General features: G+C 38.1%; 1 protein-coding gene across 2 annotated transcripts in view; it reads left to right on the top strand.

Moving 5' to 3' along the window:
- The window catches only part of ODAD2 (outer dynein arm docking complex subunit 2), a 204,830-nt gene that overhangs the window by 118,506 nt on the left and 67,638 nt on the right, over nucleotides 1–18,686 (top strand). The gene's annotated exons all lie outside the window — the stretch shown is intronic.

Here is an 18,686-nt window from a genome sequence, read left to right as displayed (position 1 = left end):
AAGGAAGCAGGCTCCCCACTGAGCAGAGAGCCTGATGTGGGACTCGATCCCAGGACCCTGAGATCATGACCTGAGCCGAAGGCAGAGGCTTTAAACCACTGAGCCACCCAGGCACCCTCTCCTCTAGTTTTAAACTAAATGTGGACACTTGAGATCACCACCAATGCTCTGACCCTGTAAGTAATAACAACACAATCTGAATTGGGCACATCAATTATTCTCTATTCTAGATACACCTTACCATCAAGAGTTTTAAAAAAATATATTCTTGGGGTGCCTGGGTGGCTTAGTGGGTTAAAAATATATTCTTATGCAAGAGCCTCATCCCCATTCTATATATATTCTATATATTGAAATTGAGGTCTAGGCATTCATACTGCTAAAAAAACCTCTCCAGGTGGGGTGCCTGGGTAGCTCAGTCAGTTAAGCGTCTGACTCTTGCGTTCAGCTCGGGTCATGATCACAAAATCCTAGGACGGGGCTCTGTCCTCAGTAGGGAATCTGCTTGAGATTCTCTCTTTCCCTCTCCCTCTACCCAACGCCCTGCCCTGCATGTGCACCCTCTTTCTTTTGCTCTCTGTCTCTAAAATAAATAAATCTTTAAAAAAATTACTCCAGGTGATTATAATGTGAAACCAAATAATTTATTTTTAATCCCACAACATAAAATAATATCTTAATATTTCTGAGGGTCCTAATTTGCCAAATGAATGAATGCGTGAATGAAAGTGGTTTTAATGATATAAATAAACATAGATTTATTATCTAATAACAATCAAGGATATACTGTAAAACCCAACTCATTGTTTGGGTTTTAAACAGGACTGAACATGTACTAAATATGTTGCTGAGTTATGTATATTGAATATATTCATAAGGGTGAATGACTTGTGAAATCAAATAAATTCCAAGTGGTTATTCCTTAATTTGATATTTTGTTGTGCAAACTATTGGTAACATATACGTTCTCAAAATATTAGAAAATATAACAGTAGGAACAGCTATTATAATATCCCAAGCACCTTGTTATATGTTTTATATGTATCCTTTAACAACCGTCAAGAGAGAAATAATATTAGCTCCATTTCAGAGATGACGAAAGAGAAGCTTAGCGAAGTTACATAGCTTGCTTAAAGTCTTATAGCTAACAATGATGAAACTGGAATGTGCCCCCAGGTATTCTCACAATATGACTTAAACTTTTAAACCAGTGGTTCTCAAACTTTGGTGTATACTGGGGCCACCTAAAGCTATGTATGAATGCTGGATCCCCACCACGATAATTTTGATTTAATTGGTATGAGGTCCAACTGAGCTTAGAGAAAGTTAAAAATTTCCTTTGGAATCCTAATGTATAACACAGTGTGAGAACTACTACCTCAAAAACTATATTTTATATCTCCCTAAGGAATTTTTTTTTAACGTAAGAATGCTTAGATAAACTAGTTACCTCAAAATAGCCAGGTGGTTTGCTTAGTTTCTCTAAGTTTTACATAGAAATTCCCTTTTACAAAGTGAAATTTACATCTAAAATCTTATCTATTTTATATGAAAATTGTTCAATCCAATTTATGCAATAAAAGGAAGCTGGAAATCCCATAAATGCAGGATGTGGGAGTACTGGCTGCATAATAATTCACTTAGAAAAGATATAGGTATTTGGGCTGACTTCAAAGCTTAATGTGAACAAATAGGGTAATGTAATTCCTGCAATAGTGCATGTGGTTGGCCACACTAGCAGAAGTAATGTGTCTACTTCATGAAAGATAAGAATTCCAATGTGCTCTGCTCTAGTCACACCACATCTGGAATTGTGTTAAACTCTGGGTGTATTTTAAGAGAAACTTTGAACACAGAGAGGGGAGACCTAAGAATTTCACGTGAAAATTGGTTAAAAATACACATCACAGAAGATGAGGGAGACAAGATATCTGGCTTCAAATATTAGAACATGCATGAAAATGAGGATTGGTTATAGTTAGTATGTTATATTTCAGGTTCATTATGAGTTAAATGGATTCTTATTTGTCAAACTGAGATATTAACCACATATTTACAGAAAAATGTGATGTAATAGACCCAACAAGTAAACTTTTAGAAAACAGGCTCTCCATAAATGGAAGACTCTTGGGTTTTTTAGAGTACAGTATTTCACATAGTTAGACTTTTTTTTCTGTTAAGATTATGGTCTCAAGTGTTGTTCTTAGGCTGGTCCACACAACTTGGCTCTTTGGAGGCATCTGACTAGATCTTGACCTGAAACTGCTTTACTCATTTTAATCTGTGTGTTATTGAGTACAAGTGAGAAAAAGTTCCCAATATATTTAATATTAAAAAATTAAGTAGGGGGAGGAGCAAGATGGCAGAGGAGTAGGAGACCTAAATTTTGTCTAGTCCCAGGAATTTAGCTAGAGAGTTATCAAACCATTCTGGACACCTACAAACTCAAAAGGAGATCAAAGAAAAGAAGAGCAGCAATTCTATGAACAGAAAAGCAACCACTTTCTGGAAGGTAGGACATGTGGAGAAGTGAATCAGAGGTGACATTTGGAAAGACAGACCATGGTCGGGGGGAGCCTCCGTCAGCAAGCTACCAGCAAGTGACAGAGCAGTGGAGCACAAAATTGAAACTTTTAGAAGTCTGCTTCATGGATGGATGTCGCTCTAGTGGCCAAGTAGGAGGTGGAGCCCTCGCTGGGACAGTGCGGTCTCAGAAAGACTGGGGGTGCCTGAGTGTGGCAGAGTTCCCAAGTATCAGAGTGGGGAAGCTAGCTGCAAAACCTAGCTGAGGACTGGGCTCTCAGCTCAGGGTTGCTATAAACTGAGATCTGTAGCACTATGGGGCCACTACTCTTCAAGTAGGGACCCCAGAGATCTGGGGAAACCCCCCCCCCTTCCTCGACCGGGAGGAGCAGTGTGGGAGCATGCTGCAGCAATCTGCTGGGTTTCGAGATTCAAAATGGGATCATGTGCCAGAGAGAGAAATGCTCGGTCACGGGCAAGGTGAACATGGAGTGCAGCTGGACCTGAGGGAGACAGGGATTGGCTGCTTCTCTCTGAGGGTGCACTAAACAAGGGGGCCCCCAAGCTCTTGGCTCCTCCAGGGCCAGGGATTGGGAGGCCGCCATTTTCATTCTCATCCTCCAAAGATGTATGGAAAGCTTTCAGGGAACAAAAGCTACTGAGAACATACCTGAGAAGATTACTTGGCCTGGCCCCTGGCAAGGGTAGTACAACTCCACCTGGGGCAAAGACATTTGAGAATCACTGCAACAGGCCCCTCCGCCAGAAGATCAGCAAGAACATCCACCCAAGACCAAGTTTACGGATAATGAGAACTGCAAAACTTCAGCACTATGGGAATACAGCACATAAAATTCATGACGTTTCCCCCATGATTCTTTAGTCTTTCAAAGTTAATTCTTTTAATTTTTTATGTTTTCTTTTTCTAATTTTTTCTTGAATGTTTCTTCTTTCCTATTTTAACCAACATCTTATAAATTCCTTTCCTAAAATCTTTTTTTAGTTTTCATTTTTACAGTCATACTATATCCCTTCATTGTATTTAACCATATATATATATGTATATACACATACATACATATATAAATACATACACAGATATATATATATATATATGTATGTATGTATATATATACACACATATATTTCTTTCTTTCTCTCAAAATTTTGGGGTACGGTTTCTTCTAACAGACCAAAATATCTTAAATCTAGTGTATGGCTTTTTTCTAGACTCCTGACAGATCACATTCTCCCTTTCTGTTTTCTTTCGTTGTTTTATCAACCAATTTACCAATTCCTCCTTTAAAATCTTTTTAATTTTTTATCATTACAGTCATATTCCATCCCTTCATATTTACCCTTATTTTTTTATATATATATAAGTTTTTCTTTAAGTTTTTGGGAGGCAGTTTCTTCTAAAAGACCAAAATATACCCAAACTCCAGTGTGTGGCTCTGTTCTCTTCACCATCCTGATCATCTTTCTTTCTTTCTTTTTTTTTCCTTTCTCCCACAGCCACCCTCCCCAGTTTCAGGTCTCTTCTGATTTGTGTAGTGTATATTTTTCTGGGGTCATTGTTACCCTTTTAGCATTTTGTTCTCTCATTCTTCTATTCTTTTCTGGACAAAATAACAAAATGGAGAAATCCACCTAAAAAAAAAAAAAAAGAACAAGAGGCAGTACTGACTGGCAGGGACCTAATTAATATGGATATTAATAAGATGTCAGAACTAGAGTTCACAATGATGATTATAAAGATACTGCTTTTTTTGTGAATGATTTGTGATGATTATAAAGATACTGCTTTTTTGTGAAAAAAGCATGGAAGGTACTAGAGAATCCCTTTCTGGAGTAATAAAAGAACTAAAATACAACCAAGTCAAAATGAAAAAAGCTATTAATGAGGTGCAATAAAAAATGGAGGCTCTGACTGTTAGGATGAATGAGACAGAAGACAGAATTTGTGATACAGAAGACCAAATGATGGAGAATAAAGAAGTTAAGAAAAAGAGAGATAAACAACTACTAGATTATGAGGGGGAGAATTCGAGACATAAGTGACACCATAAGACAAAACAGTATTAGAATAATTGGGATCCCAGAAGAAAAAGAAAGAGAGGGGGGCAGAAGGTATATTGAAGCAAATTATACCAAAGAACTTCCCTAATTTGGGGAAGGAAACAGGCATCAAAATCCAGGAGGCACAGAGACTCCCCCTCAATATCAATAAGAATAGGTCAATACCCCAACATCTAAGAGTAAAAAACTTATAAGTCTCAGAGACAAAAAGAAAATCCTGAAAACAGCCTGAGACAAAAGATCTGTAACCTATAACAGTAGAAACATTAGACTGGCAGCAGACCTATTCCACAGAAACCTGGCAAGCCAGAAAGAACTGGCATGATATATTCAGAGCACTACACAAGAAAAATATGGAGCCAAGAATACTATATCCAGCGAGGCTGTCATGAAAAATGGAAGGAGAGATTAAAAAAACAAAAACAAAAAACTTCCAGGACAAACAAAAACTAAAAGAACTTGCAAATACCAAACCAGCCCTACAGGAAATATTGAAAAGGGTCCTCTAAGCAAAGAGAGAACCTAAAAGTAACACAGACTGGAAAGGAAGAGAGATAAGATACAGTAACAGTCACCTTATATAGACAATACAATGGCACTAAATTCCTATCTTTCAATAGTTACCCTGAGCGTAAATGAGCAAAATTCCCCAATCAAAACACACAGGGTATCAGAATTGTTGAAAAAACAAGACCCACCAATATGCTGTCTACAGGCCACTCATTTTAGACCCAAAGACACCTCCAGATTTAGAGTAAGGGGGTGGAAAACAATTTACCATGCTAATGGACATCAAAGGAAAGCTGGGGTGGCAATCCCTATATCAGACAAATTGAATTTTAAGCCAAAGACTATAATAAGAGATGTGGAAGGACAGTATATCACACTTAAAGTGTCTGTACAACAAGAAGATCTAACAATTGTAAATACCTATGCCCCTAACGTGGGAGCAGCCAACTATATAAACCAATTAATAACAAAATCAAAAACACATCAACAATAAACAATAATAGTAGGGGACTTTAACAAACCCTTTACTGAAATGGACAGATCATTTAAGCAAAATATCAACGAGGAAATAAAGGCTTTAAATGACATACTGGACCAGATGAACTTCACAGATATATTCAGAACTTTCCATCCCAAAGCAACAGATACACATTCTTCTCTAGTGCACATTGAACATTCGCCAGAATAAATCACATCCTGGGTCACAAATTATATCTCAACTGGCACCAAAAGATTGGGATCATCCCCTGCATGTTTTCAGACCACAGTACCTTGAAAGAGGTTTCGTTAGAAAGAGGAAAGTTAGAAAGAACTCAAATACATGGAGGCTAAAAAGAATCCTACTAAGGAATGAGTGGGTCAACCAGGAAATTAATGAATTTTTAAAAATCATAGAAACATACGAAAATGAAAATATAATTGTACAAAATCTTTGGGATGCAGCAAAGGTGGTCCTGAGAGGAAAGTATATAGTAATACAAGCCTTTCTCAAGAAACAAGAAAGGTCTAGGGGCGCCTGGGTGGCTCAGTGGGTTAAAGCCTCTGCCTTCGGCTCAGGTCATGATCCCAGGGTCCTGGGATCGAGCCCCGCATCGGGCTCTCTGCTCAGCGGGGAGCCTGCTTCCTCCTCTCCCTCTCTCTCTCTCTCTGCTTGCCTCTCTGCCTACTTGTGATCTCTGTCTGTCAAATAAATAAATAAAATCTTAAAAAAAAAAAAAAGAAACAAGAAAGGTCTCAAGTATACAACCTAACCCCACACCTACAGGAGCTGGAGAAAGGACAGCAAAGAAAGCCTAAACCCAGCAGGAGAAGAGAAATAATAAAGATCAGAGCAGAAACCAATGAACTAGAAACCAAAAGAACAGTAGAACAGATCAAAGACACCAGGAGCAGCTTCTTTAAAATGCTTAATAAGATTGATAAAGCCCTGGCCAGAGTTATCAAAAAGAAAAGAGAAAGGACCCAAATTAATAAAATCATGAATGAAAGAGGAGAGATCACAACCAATACCAAAGAAATACAAACAATTATAAGAACATATTATGAGCAACTATACACCAGCAAATTTGACAATCTGGAAGAAATGGATACATTCCCAGAGATATATAAACTACCAAAACTGAACCAGGAAGAAATAGAATACCTGAACAGACCCATAACTAGTAAGGAGATCGAAGCTGTCATCAAAAATCTCCCAACAAACAAGAACCCAGAACCAGATGGCTTCCCAGGGGAATTCTACCAAACATTTAAAGAAGAATTAATATCTATTCTTGTGAAACTGTTTCAAAAAATAGAAATGGAAGGAAAACTTCCAAACTAATTTTATGAGGCCAGCATTACCTTGATCCCAAAACCAGACAAAGATGCCATCAAAAAGAAGAATTATATACCAATATCCCTGATGAACATGGATGCAAAAATTTTCACCAAAATACCAGCCAATAGGATCCAACAGTATATTAAAAGAATTATTCACCATGACCAAGTGGGATTCTTTCCTGGTTGAATGTCCACAAATTAATCAATATGATACAATATATTAATAAAGAAAGAAAAGAACCATATGATACTCTGAATAGATGCAGAAAAAACATCTGACAAAGTACAGCATTCTTTCTTGATCAAAACTCTTCAGAGTGTAGGGTTAAAGTATACATACCTCAATATCATAAAAGCCATCTATGAAAAACCCACAGCAAATATCAGAAAAACTGATAGCTTTTCCCTTAAGGCAGGGATGGCCACTCTCACCACTGCTATTCAACATAGTACTAGAAGTCCTAGCCTCAGCAATCAGACAACAAAAAGAAATAAAAGGCATCTGAATCAGCAAAGAAGACAAACTCTCACTCTTTGCAGATGATATGATACTTTATGTGGAAAACCCAAAAGACTCCACTCCAAAACTGCTAGAACTCATACAGGAATTCATTAAAATGTCAGGATATAAAATCAATGCACAGAAAGCAGTTGCATTTCTATACACCAAGAGCAAGAGAGAAGAAAGAGAAATTAAGGAGTTGATCCCATTTAAATTGCACCCCAAACAATAAGATACCTAGCAATAAGCCTAACCAAAGAGGCAAAGAATCTGTACACAGAAAACTGTAGAATACTCATGAAGGAAACTGAGGAAGATACAAAGAAATGGAAAAACATTCCATTGGAAGAATCAATATTGTGAAAATGTTTATGCTACATAGAGCAATCTATACACTTATTGCAATCCCTATCAAAACACCATCAACTTTTTTCAAAGGAATGGAACACATAATCCTAAAATTTGTTTGGAACCAGAAAAGACCCCGAATGGTTAGAAGAATGTTGAAAAAGAAAACCAAAGCTGTGGCATTGCTGTTCCAGACTCCAAGCTCTACTACAAAGCTGTAATCATCAAGACAGTATGGTACTGCCACAAAAACAGATATGCAGATCAATGGAACAGAATAGAGAGCCCAGAAATGGACCCTCAATTCTGTGGTCAACTAGTCTTCAACAAAGCAGGGAAGAATATGCAATAGAAAAAAGTCTCTTCAACAAATGGTGTTGGAAAAATTGGACAGCTTCATGAAGAATAATGAAACTGGATCATTTCCTTACACCACACACAAAAATAGACTCAAAATGGAAGAAAGACCTCAATGTGAGACAGGAATTTGTCAAAATCCTTGAGGACAACATAGGCAGCAAACTCTTCAACCTCAGCCTCAGTAACTTCTTCCTAGAAATATCACCAAAGGCAAGGGGAGCAAGGGCAAAAATGAACTACTGGGACTTCATCAAGATCAAAAGCTTTTGCACAGCAAAGGAAACAGTCAACAAAACCAAAAGACAACTGACAGAATGGGAGAAGATATTTGCAAACGACATATCAGATAAAGGGCTAATATCCAAAATCTATAAAGAACTTATCAATCTCAACACCCAAAGAACAAATAATCCAATCAGGAAATGGGCAGAAGACATGAACAGACATCTCTGCAAAGAAGTCATCCAAATGGCAAACAGATAGGTGACAAAGTGCTCAACATCACTCAGCATCAGGGAAATACAAATCAAAACCACAGTGAGATACCACCTCACACCAATCAGAAGATCTAAAATTAACAATTGTGGAAATGACAGCTGTTTTCCAGGATGTGGAGAAATGGCAACCCTCCTACACTGTTGTTGGGAATGCAAGCTGGTGCAGACACTCTGGAAAACAGTATGGAAATTCCTCAAAAAGTCGAAAATATTACTACCTATGACCCAGCAATTGCTGGGTATTCACCCCAAAGATACAAATGTAGTGAACTGAAGGGGTGCATGCATGCAATGTTTATAAAAGCAATGTTCACAATAGCTAATCAGTATTATGCCATCATCAAAAAATGAAATTTTGTCATTTGCAATGATGTGTATGGAACTAGAGGGTATTACGCTGAATGAAATAAGTCAATCAGAAAAAGACAACTATAGTATGACCTCACTGTACGAGGAATTGGAGAGACAAGACAGGATCATAGGGGAAGGGAGGGGAAAATGAAATAAGACAAAACCAGAGAGGCAGACAAATCATAAGAGACTTTTAATGTCAGGAAACAAAATGAGGGTTGCTGGAGTGGAGGTGGGTAAAAGGGATAGGGTGGCTGGATCATGGACATTGATTGGGAAAGTATGTGCTGTAGTGAGTGCTATGAATTGTGTAAGACTGATGAATCACAGACTTGTACCCATGAGATGAAAAGAGTAGGCCAACAATTCAAAAAAAAAATTCAATATATATACACATATGCATAGATATAGGCACACGCAGATCTATGTAATAGCTATTTCATAATAAAATGACTTACATTTGTTCAGCTCCTTGTACTATTTATACGCTTTTTTCAAAGACAGCATTGGTGGGGCAACTGGGTGGTTCTGTCATTAAGCATCAGCCTTCTTCCTCAGGTCATGATCCCAGGGTCCTGGGATCGAGCCCCGCATCGGGCTCCCTACTCGGTGGCAGCATTCTTCTCCCTTTTACACTCACCCTGCTTGTGCTCCTTCTCTTGCTGTTTTCTCTGTCAAAAAAATAAAATCTTTAAAAAAAAAAGACATCATTGGTTAAGAATGTCATTTAATTAACTCTCTAAACCTCTGGGTACACAATAGTTTCTCACTATTTAGACCTCCCCATTAACAGAATATTGTATCTAAAACAGTATCAACACAAGACATAGTAAAATGGAAAAATCACAGTTCTCTATGATGCCTAATAAAATTATCTTAAATTAGGCTAGAGAAGTAAAGAAAATCAGAACCATTACATCTATTCTCTTTATTTTTTGTGATTTAATTTGATAAAGCTACCCTCAAAGTACAATGCATTTTCACCTATGTAAGTCTACACTATGAGTACTGATTCATTTATTTTACCTGAAATTAATTTACTTTTCCTTCAGTTCAGAATGAAAAAGGTAATAAATGATATCCTAACTCTGATTTTTGAAGAACTACATTTGAAAATGTAAGATAGTTCTAAATCAGTAATTTGTTTTAAGCTGTGGGACTTAACTCCTAGAAACAGAACAAGGATCTTACTGTGATAGAGCCAGACAAACAGTCTATTCTTCTGTATATATGTTGTATTTAGAATTTTAAAAGCATTTGATAGAACAAATATACTTTTAGGATAAGATTTGCCAGTTCAGTTTTGGTTTCTCTGACATGCTGTTCCAATGTGAATGTAGCATTTTTGGAATTTTTTATATGCAATGTGCTAAATTTAAATCTTTTTCAAATACTCTATTATGCATTGTATGGTCTCTGTATGGCACAAAACTGTTTTTATAGCCCTTCTGGTTAAAAATTTTTGTTCTTAAGTCATGTTACGCTTGCCTTGTATGTGCTTTAAAGTTGCATTATGTATATCTCACCTCATCAGAAAACTGTCAGTTCTTCTCGCTGGAGGCAAAAGAAGGAATTTCATACCCATTAGTTTAATTGCTCTATGCCAAAACATCCAATTTTCTGTTTTATTCATCAATCTGTAAATAAGGCCTAATATTTTCCTATTAGTTGAATTTTAACCAAAAGTATTTTGTTACTTTACATTTTTGGTCCTATTTTGTGTATTTGACTTGATTTTGGTTAATTTGAATGTGACACATTTTCCTACTTATTCACCCATTCCAGCTTTACTTGAATAACAGTATAAAGGTGCTTCATATTCTCTCTCTCAGTTACTGTTTTTGTTTGTCTCATGAACTGTCATTGGCAAAATAGCTTCATCTCTTTGGAATTATTCACTCTCTAAATTGTGAAGAGTCTTCTGTTTATAAACTAGGTCTAACCTGGTAAATAGAATTGTTGGCACTTCCAAGTCTAAGCACACAGTATAGAGCGAAAATGAGAAATCGGGCAACATAAGGTTACTTTTTAGTGTTGTTATTAATTATTTATAAACCTTGACCCTTCCCATCTGTAAAATGGGGATTTCATGCTTCCCAAAGGCAGAGGTGTGAGGATCTGAAGAGATACCTATGTGGAAGGCCTTTGTAAACTGTAAAACGCTAGGCTGTTGTCATTATTATTACTATTATTATTCTATCTGGGGTTTTTGCATTAAAGATGAAAATTTGAATTGTGCACAACCAGTATCGTACCAGTGGCAAATTGGCAAAGACTAGTTTTTAAGATATGTGAGAAGGTGGAAAATGTGTTGAATTTGCCCAGTCGTTTAGCATTAGTGAAAGACAGTTTTGGCAGAATAATTACTTTTTCCATCCTCAAATATACTGTCTCCCTTTCCATAGAAACTATGTGAGGCAAGATGTCATGGTTTAGAATCTTTAAATCTAAAAAGTTAAAAGAGAGAGAGAGAGATGTCTCACCTTCCAAACGAATAAACAAACTTTGGCAGGAACCGTGGGCTTGAGTCTAACATTTCACTGTCCCAGATTGTAAACATTACAAGACCTCGGTGAGCCATGCCCATGATCTCATTGCGACTTTGGCTTCCTCTATCTCATACCATGCACCTTAGGAAGTTCTTGGAGCAGAAGCAGATGTGATCACTTTTGTTACTTCTCCCAGTACGTCCCCAGTGCTGTGACTCACTGTCTCTACTGATAAAGCAGTGAGACAACCAGGAAGTCACTAGACTATGGGGTTGAATTGGCCTTACCCATTTATATTTCTTTTACATAGTTACATTATTAATACATAATTAATGCTTTTTTTTTTTTAGCACTTGGGACTGTGGCCAAGGATCTTAAAGTCATAGTCCCCTCATTACTTTTACTTTTTCACAATTCAGCAAACATTTATTGGAGTCTACTGTGTAACAGACACCAGACCATATTCCAAATAAGAGTCAAAGAACAAGACCAGGCGGCTCTGTTCTTGAAGAGCTTACAAATTCATAGGGAAAGGACCCAGTAGAAAACAATTACAATAGAATGAAAATGTGGCTACAGGTTGCCTTTGGTTTTAAATGGACAAAGCAGATTTTGGGCCCAGTTGATTCAATAGCTCAACAATGTCATCAAAGACCCCAGGCTGTTTTCCTCTTTCTGCTCTGCCATTATCAGTGTGTCCTGTGATTAGTCCTTAAAACTTCTAGAAAATTCCTAGGAGACATCATCTCAGAACTCTCTGGCCATCACTGGGCCATATCTAGCCCACCGCTAAACAAACAATGGTAGAGGGAATGAGACTTCTGTGATAGGCTTAAGCCAGTCGAGTTTTACCTCTGGGATATAGAAGCACTTTTTGCAGGTGCTTCTGTGTGAGAGTTAGACACCCAAACAAAATCAAGCCTTGACAAATATGAGAGATTGAGGGAATGAATTTTGGAGAAAAACATCTATAGGAATATGCAGGGGAGGGAGTGAACTATACTGAAAAGGGGAGGGAGGTGGATTTTATGGAGGAAATGTTATTTAAGCTACTATTAAAAGGAGTCAGTTCAGGACTAAGTAGGAATTTCTAGAAGTTTAGAAGGGCACCCAGGTAAAGAAAATGATGTAGCCAAAGATGTACAACAACATGGCACTTTAGGGAATACCAGTAATCTTAGGGGCTGCAATATAATTTATATAAAAATTACAGTGGGGGTGTCTGGGTGGCTCAATTGGTTAAGCCACTGCCTTCAGCTCAGCTCATGATCCTGGAGTCCCAGGATCCAGTCCCGCATCGGGCTCCCTGCTTGGCAGGGAGTCTTCTTCTCCCTCTGACCCTGCCCCTTCTATGCTCTCCCTCTCTCTCTCATTCTCTCTCTTTCAATAAATAAATAAAATCTTTTTAAAAATGGGGAGAGGGTACAATGTGAAATATGACCAGAGGGTAAGGTTGAGCCAAACTGGGAAAATACTTCAATCATACTAATGATTTAAACCTCATCCAGAAGGAAATGAAGCCAGAAGGGCATTTTAGGAAATCTGCCATCCTTTTGTTGATGTCTTTCTAGTCTCTTTGGAGAGCTGACAGTCAATTTTGAGTCGATTTCTCAGAAGGGCCTGTGTTAACACATCCCCTGGAGTCTTCCATGTTTATAACAGTTTTATAGTTGAAGGTCATTTGAGCTGGATACTAGAACATTGATTCACATTTTCTCTTGAGGTTGCTTACATACATTATTCCCTTTCCCTCTGCATAAAAACACTGCTGCTGAAAAGGCTTAAGATAATATCTTATCCTTTCCCTGACAAGTAACTTGGTCTTTTTGCCTAGATGAGCAAATAATTTTTTTCTTTTTTATTAATGTCCAGCAGTTGTACTAGAATATTTCTCTATGTTAGCACATTCTTGGGCCTATTTCCCCAGGTATATAGGGTGACTTTTAAATATACTCTCAGGTTTTATTTATTTCAGGAGAGAGTTTTGAATCATAGCTTTAAAATTTTGCTCTATTATATTGCTTTGTTTCCTTCTTAAGAACTCACTATATGTATGCTATTTTCTCTGCCTAGTCTTTGAATTTTTTGTTAGCTTTCTCCCCATCATTTCAGATTCTTCACATATCCTATTTAAAGATATTACCCATTATGTATGCTCCTTTTTGTACTTCTAATTTGCTCTTCATTTTCAAAATGAATTTTTCTTCCATTTCTAATTCTTTGTGGATGGGTTTCACCTGCCTTTAAAAACTGGGGTTTTTTTTTTTTCTTGATTAATCACTTAACTTACGAGCTTTGATAATTCTAATTGATATTTTCTTTCCATTGCTTCGGAGATCTTCTTTCAGCTAATTCTTTCTCTTATAATAATTCTAAATAGAAATTGACCATGGTCGGGACGCCTGGGTGGCTCAGTTGGTTAAGCAGCTGCCTTCGGCTCAGGTCATGATCCCAGCGTCCTGGGATCGAGTCCCGCATCGGGCTCCTTGCTTGGCGGGGAGCCTGCTTCTCCCTCTGCCTCTGCCTGCCATTCTGTCTGCCTGTGCTCGCTCACTCTCCTCTCTCTCTCTGACAAATAAATAAAATCTTTAAAAAAAAAAAAAGAAATTGACCATGGTCTTTTTCTTTTGCTCATTTTTAAGTGAAATAAGTTCTCATGTTGTTTTAGGAGGGAGATGTGGGCCAGAGTTTCATTTCTAATTTCATGCTTCTCAAGATCCCATTTCTGTTATTTTCCCAAGGATGGAGAGTAGACTCAGACTCCTTTGCTCCTGTCCTCTCTTTTTACCTCGACTCTATCATTCCTTCATCCCATTGTCCTTGCCTTGTTCTGTTTGGATGCAACTCCCAGGAGTTTCTCTTTGGTATGAGGCTTCAACCCAGAAGGAGCCTTCAGTTGGTAGTACTGCAAATGCAGAGAACTCAGACCATAGAATGCTCCAGCACTGTCAAACCTGGGGGCATTTTGGTCTTATCCATTAATCAGAGCCTGGTAAGTCCATTGTGCTATTCCTGAGCTTTCCAGAACTTTCCAGGGAGACCTAATGGCAGACTGAGTTCCCTGGTTCTACAGCCTTCACAAGTCATTCTGCCTTCTCTCTGCAGTCTTCTGATTTCTTAGACCATGTAGCTTTGGTAGTTTGTCCCAATCTGTTTGTACTTGAGGGTCCATAAAGATAACTTGTCACCTAGCATTTCTGTGTTTTTATTTTGCTGCCACTAATTTCTCTGTTTTCTTAGGAAGATTCAAAGAATATGCCACCATCATCTTCCTGCAATTTCTCCAGTCTTTCTTGAGAAAAAGAATTTGTTTTCTAATTCCATAACTGACAGCTTACTGACACAAATAACGTCATCTGAAAAGTGGAGTTCAGGGGCTACATTTTGAAGTTCCCTGAAATTCTAAAAGCCAATTTTTTTCCCTTTGAGTTTCCATGTGCATCTGGACCAAGGATATGGTTAGGATTATGAATTTTATTTCACCTGGGCTGAGTGTGTGGTCGGGATTCACGTAATTTCAGTATTGTAGAGTGGCTTCGGGGTCAGACAGACATGGATTCGGATTCTTCTCTGCCATTTTTCATTTCACTTGTCACATATTAATTTATTTCTCTAAGATTTTCCTCATCTACAACATGGAAAGAGTACTACAACAACTACCGCTAAGCAGCTAAGCACTAAGTGCTTCAAAAGGGCCTTTTGGACTAAATTATGTGGGCTATTTGACTGAAGGTTAATAGATTAACTCTTTCAATCCTTTGATTTGGTTGCATCCTAGTGTACAGAAGTGTAGTAAGGTGGAATGTAGAATACAATTGAAAGTATCATTCCTTTTGTTTTATATAAAAAGCTTTATTGTAGGATTTTAGGGAAAATGGCAAATATTTTCAAAATAATTTTATTAATACATTAGAATATAAAAGTTTGTCTTAGCAGATATTGTATTTAAATGTGATACTGAGAGCAAGGGCCAGTAATATTGCTCACATACTTCCCGTAGCAAGTAGGAGAGGAAGCGTGTTGTGGAGAAGATGCTTTCTACTTATATTTGGGATGAACCTGCCTGGAGTCTATCATTCACCATTCACTAGAACTTTGGTTTGGTTTGGTTTGGTATGTCCTTGGCAAAAGCTTCCTTTTGTAGCTGTGAGATTACAAAAGTCAGTGTCGTTTCTAGAAACTGGCATAGAAACTTTCACAGAAACTGGGCATACAACAATAAACAAGACAGAAAAGTGTCCCTGCCCTCCTGGAACATATGTTCTAAGTCAAAGGCAAATAAATAAGCAACTATGGCAGACAGTAGGAAGTACTATAATATAGAACAGCTCAACCCACACTCAAAGTTCAAGAAAGCTCCTTAAAGGGAATCGTACCTTAGCCAGTAGCTGAGACCACATGGAAAGTCCCAAACTAGTGGGAAAATAGACCAAAAACCTATATGCAAAGACATGGAGATCTGCAAGTGGCATGTTTGAGGACATGAACTTGAAGGACTGATGCATAAGCAATGTTCCCAATACTGGTTGAAGTTTAGAATCACAGGAGAGATTTTTAAATTAAAAAAAAAAAATTATAGGCCCTACCCCAGACTTAATGAACCATATTCTCAGAGAATGAGTGTCGGGATTCTGGTTATTAACTCCAGGGTTGGGGGTGGGGAGACCCTGTCTTAGGGCTTGTGTGTGTGGTTAGAGAAGGGGGATCAAGGCATAGAAGTTGAGACAAGGAAGCCAGGGGCACAAACATCATGTGGAGTTTGGATTTTATCCTAAGGGCAGGGGAGAGCAGTGGAAGAATTTGGAGGTTATGGGGATGAGATGTTCAGATTTATGATTATAAAGTTCACTAAGTTTACTATAACATGGCCCGTTGAGGGATACAGTCTATGTGGTTCAACATCTTTGAAACCTCAGTTTTTTAAATATAAAATGGAAATAATATCTAACAATTTATGTGAAGTGTCCAAGATATAATTAGCATTCAAAAGACATTAATTTTTGTTACTTGAGAAAGCTATGGAGCCAAATAATTGGACATCACCAGCCACCATCATACATTAGGGGAGGTGAGGATTTCTGAGCAACAATCTGTCTTCAGGTTCCTCTGACAAATTCCTTTCCTGCCCACACTTGCGGCTCTGGCAACCTCTCACATGCATTACTTCAGTTACAGTCTTTATGCTGGTGACTTCCAAATCTATGACTCCATCCTGGTTTCCTTTCCTGAGCTCCAAACACATATATCCAGCTGACTTCCTTCTGGCTGTCTCCACATAAAGGTTTTGCAGGCACTTCATCCAAATTGGGTTTCTGATATCAAGTACCATCCTTTCTCACCCCAAGAAAACAAAAGAACACCCTGTCTTTCCAACATTAGCGCCATTAGGTCAAGCCAGAAACAGGGGAATCATCATTGAGTCACTGGTCCTTATCTTCTCCAGGCAGCGCACACAAATCCACACCCTTTCCTCCAGGTCTAGACCGAAACCTCCTTCCAAACTTCTACCACCTCTTATCTGAACTTCATGAAATAGCCTCCAAGTTCCCAGCACCAGGCTTTGCCCCAAACTCAAATCCAATTCTGAGAGATCTATGTTCATACAAAATCGATAAAATCCCCTTCTCCTCCACCCCCCCCCCCATTTAAACCTTTTCAGTGGCTTTCTTGTGCCCTTAAAATTAACTCCATACTGGGGCGCCTGGGTGGCTCAGTGGGTTAAACCGCTGCCTTCGGCTCAGGTCATGATCTCAGGGTCCTGGGATCGAGTCCCACATCGGGCTCTCTGCTCAGCAGGAAGCCTGCTTCCCTCTCTCTCTCTGCCTGCCTCTCCGTCTACTTGTGATCTCTCTCTGTCAAATAAATAAAATCTTTAAAAAAAACATTAAAAAAAATTAACTCCATACTTTCTACTAAGGCATGCAGTGAAGACCCATCAAGATCTCAGTAAGTCTCATTTTCTCCTATTCTCCCTTTCTTATTTATGCTACTCTGCACTAAGAAAGGAAAAAAAAGTTCCCTCCTCTCATTCTCAGGTCTGTTTCATGATGATTCCTCCACCCTGAACCCCCTTCACACTGGTAACTCCTCACCTTTTAGACTTCGTTTACAAACATCCTCTTGGGGGGCCGTCCTTGAATCTTTCCTCTTAGTGCTGTTCATTATATGTATTTCTTTATTTTTAAGATTTATTTATTTATTTCAGAGAGAGAATGGGAGGAGGGGCACAGGGAGAGAAACTTTGAGAGACTACCCACTGAGTGTGGAGTGTGGAGTACAATGCAGGGCTTTATCTCATGACCCTGAGATCATGACCCGAGCCAAAACTAAGTCTGTCACTTAACAGACTGGGCCACCCAGGTGTCCCCATTATACATATTTCTTAATGCCCCCACTGCCCACTGGGTTGCAAGGAACATAATCACAAAAGAGTATACACAATCAATCCATATTCTTCATGTATTTGGTTTGGGAATTTTTGCCTACTTGCTAAAATCTTTGTCATCCCCAAATCAATATTCACAGCACCTCTGTGGTCATTCTTGAACATGCACACAGAGATGAAAAATTTGAGTCACCCAAAATGCATGTTCTCAGCTGGGGCTGAAAGAGATGACACTCTATTGTTTTAGCTCTCATATTATTAACAAGCATCCACTCCGTAGTCTACTTAAAACCAATTTTTCATATCTTTGTGGGTTTTGTTGGTGATTTCACTGTTTGACATGGTGCCCGCATGTAGTACCCAAGTGCTCTCTAGTGTTCCTAAGTTCGTGTGTTAGATAAACCCTCTTTAGGCATGACTTATAGTATGGTGTCTATGAGTTCAATGTTAATGAATTAACATTATTTGAGACAAGACATCTTTAAGCAAAAACACACATAAAACAAGGTTATATATTGATCAGTTGACAAATTTGTGACCAGAGGCTCACAGGAACCTAATGATGCATTTCCCCTAGAAATAGTGGTTTAGTATTTACTAATTCAGTTTTTGTGATGACTTTATAAAACAGAACTACAACAAATAATAAGACAACTGTATTTTACTAATTTCTATATTCCCAGCAGTTAGCATAGTAACTCTCACATAATAGTTGTTCAGTAAATATCTGTTGAAACTGAATTGTGCATGTATACATATACATACATAGAAATCATATATAATAAATAAACTGAATTTGTTTTTTATGCCAAAGGTGTACC

Source organism: Lutra lutra, chromosome 8 (genome assembly GCF_902655055.1).
Source record: "Lutra lutra chromosome 8, mLutLut1.2, whole genome shotgun sequence".
In the NCBI taxonomy this organism is placed as follows: Eukaryota; Metazoa; Chordata; class Mammalia; order Carnivora; family Mustelidae; genus Lutra; species Lutra lutra.
The sequence above is the reverse complement of the archived record's forward strand: the minus strand, read 5'-3'. Positions and strand labels throughout refer to the sequence as shown.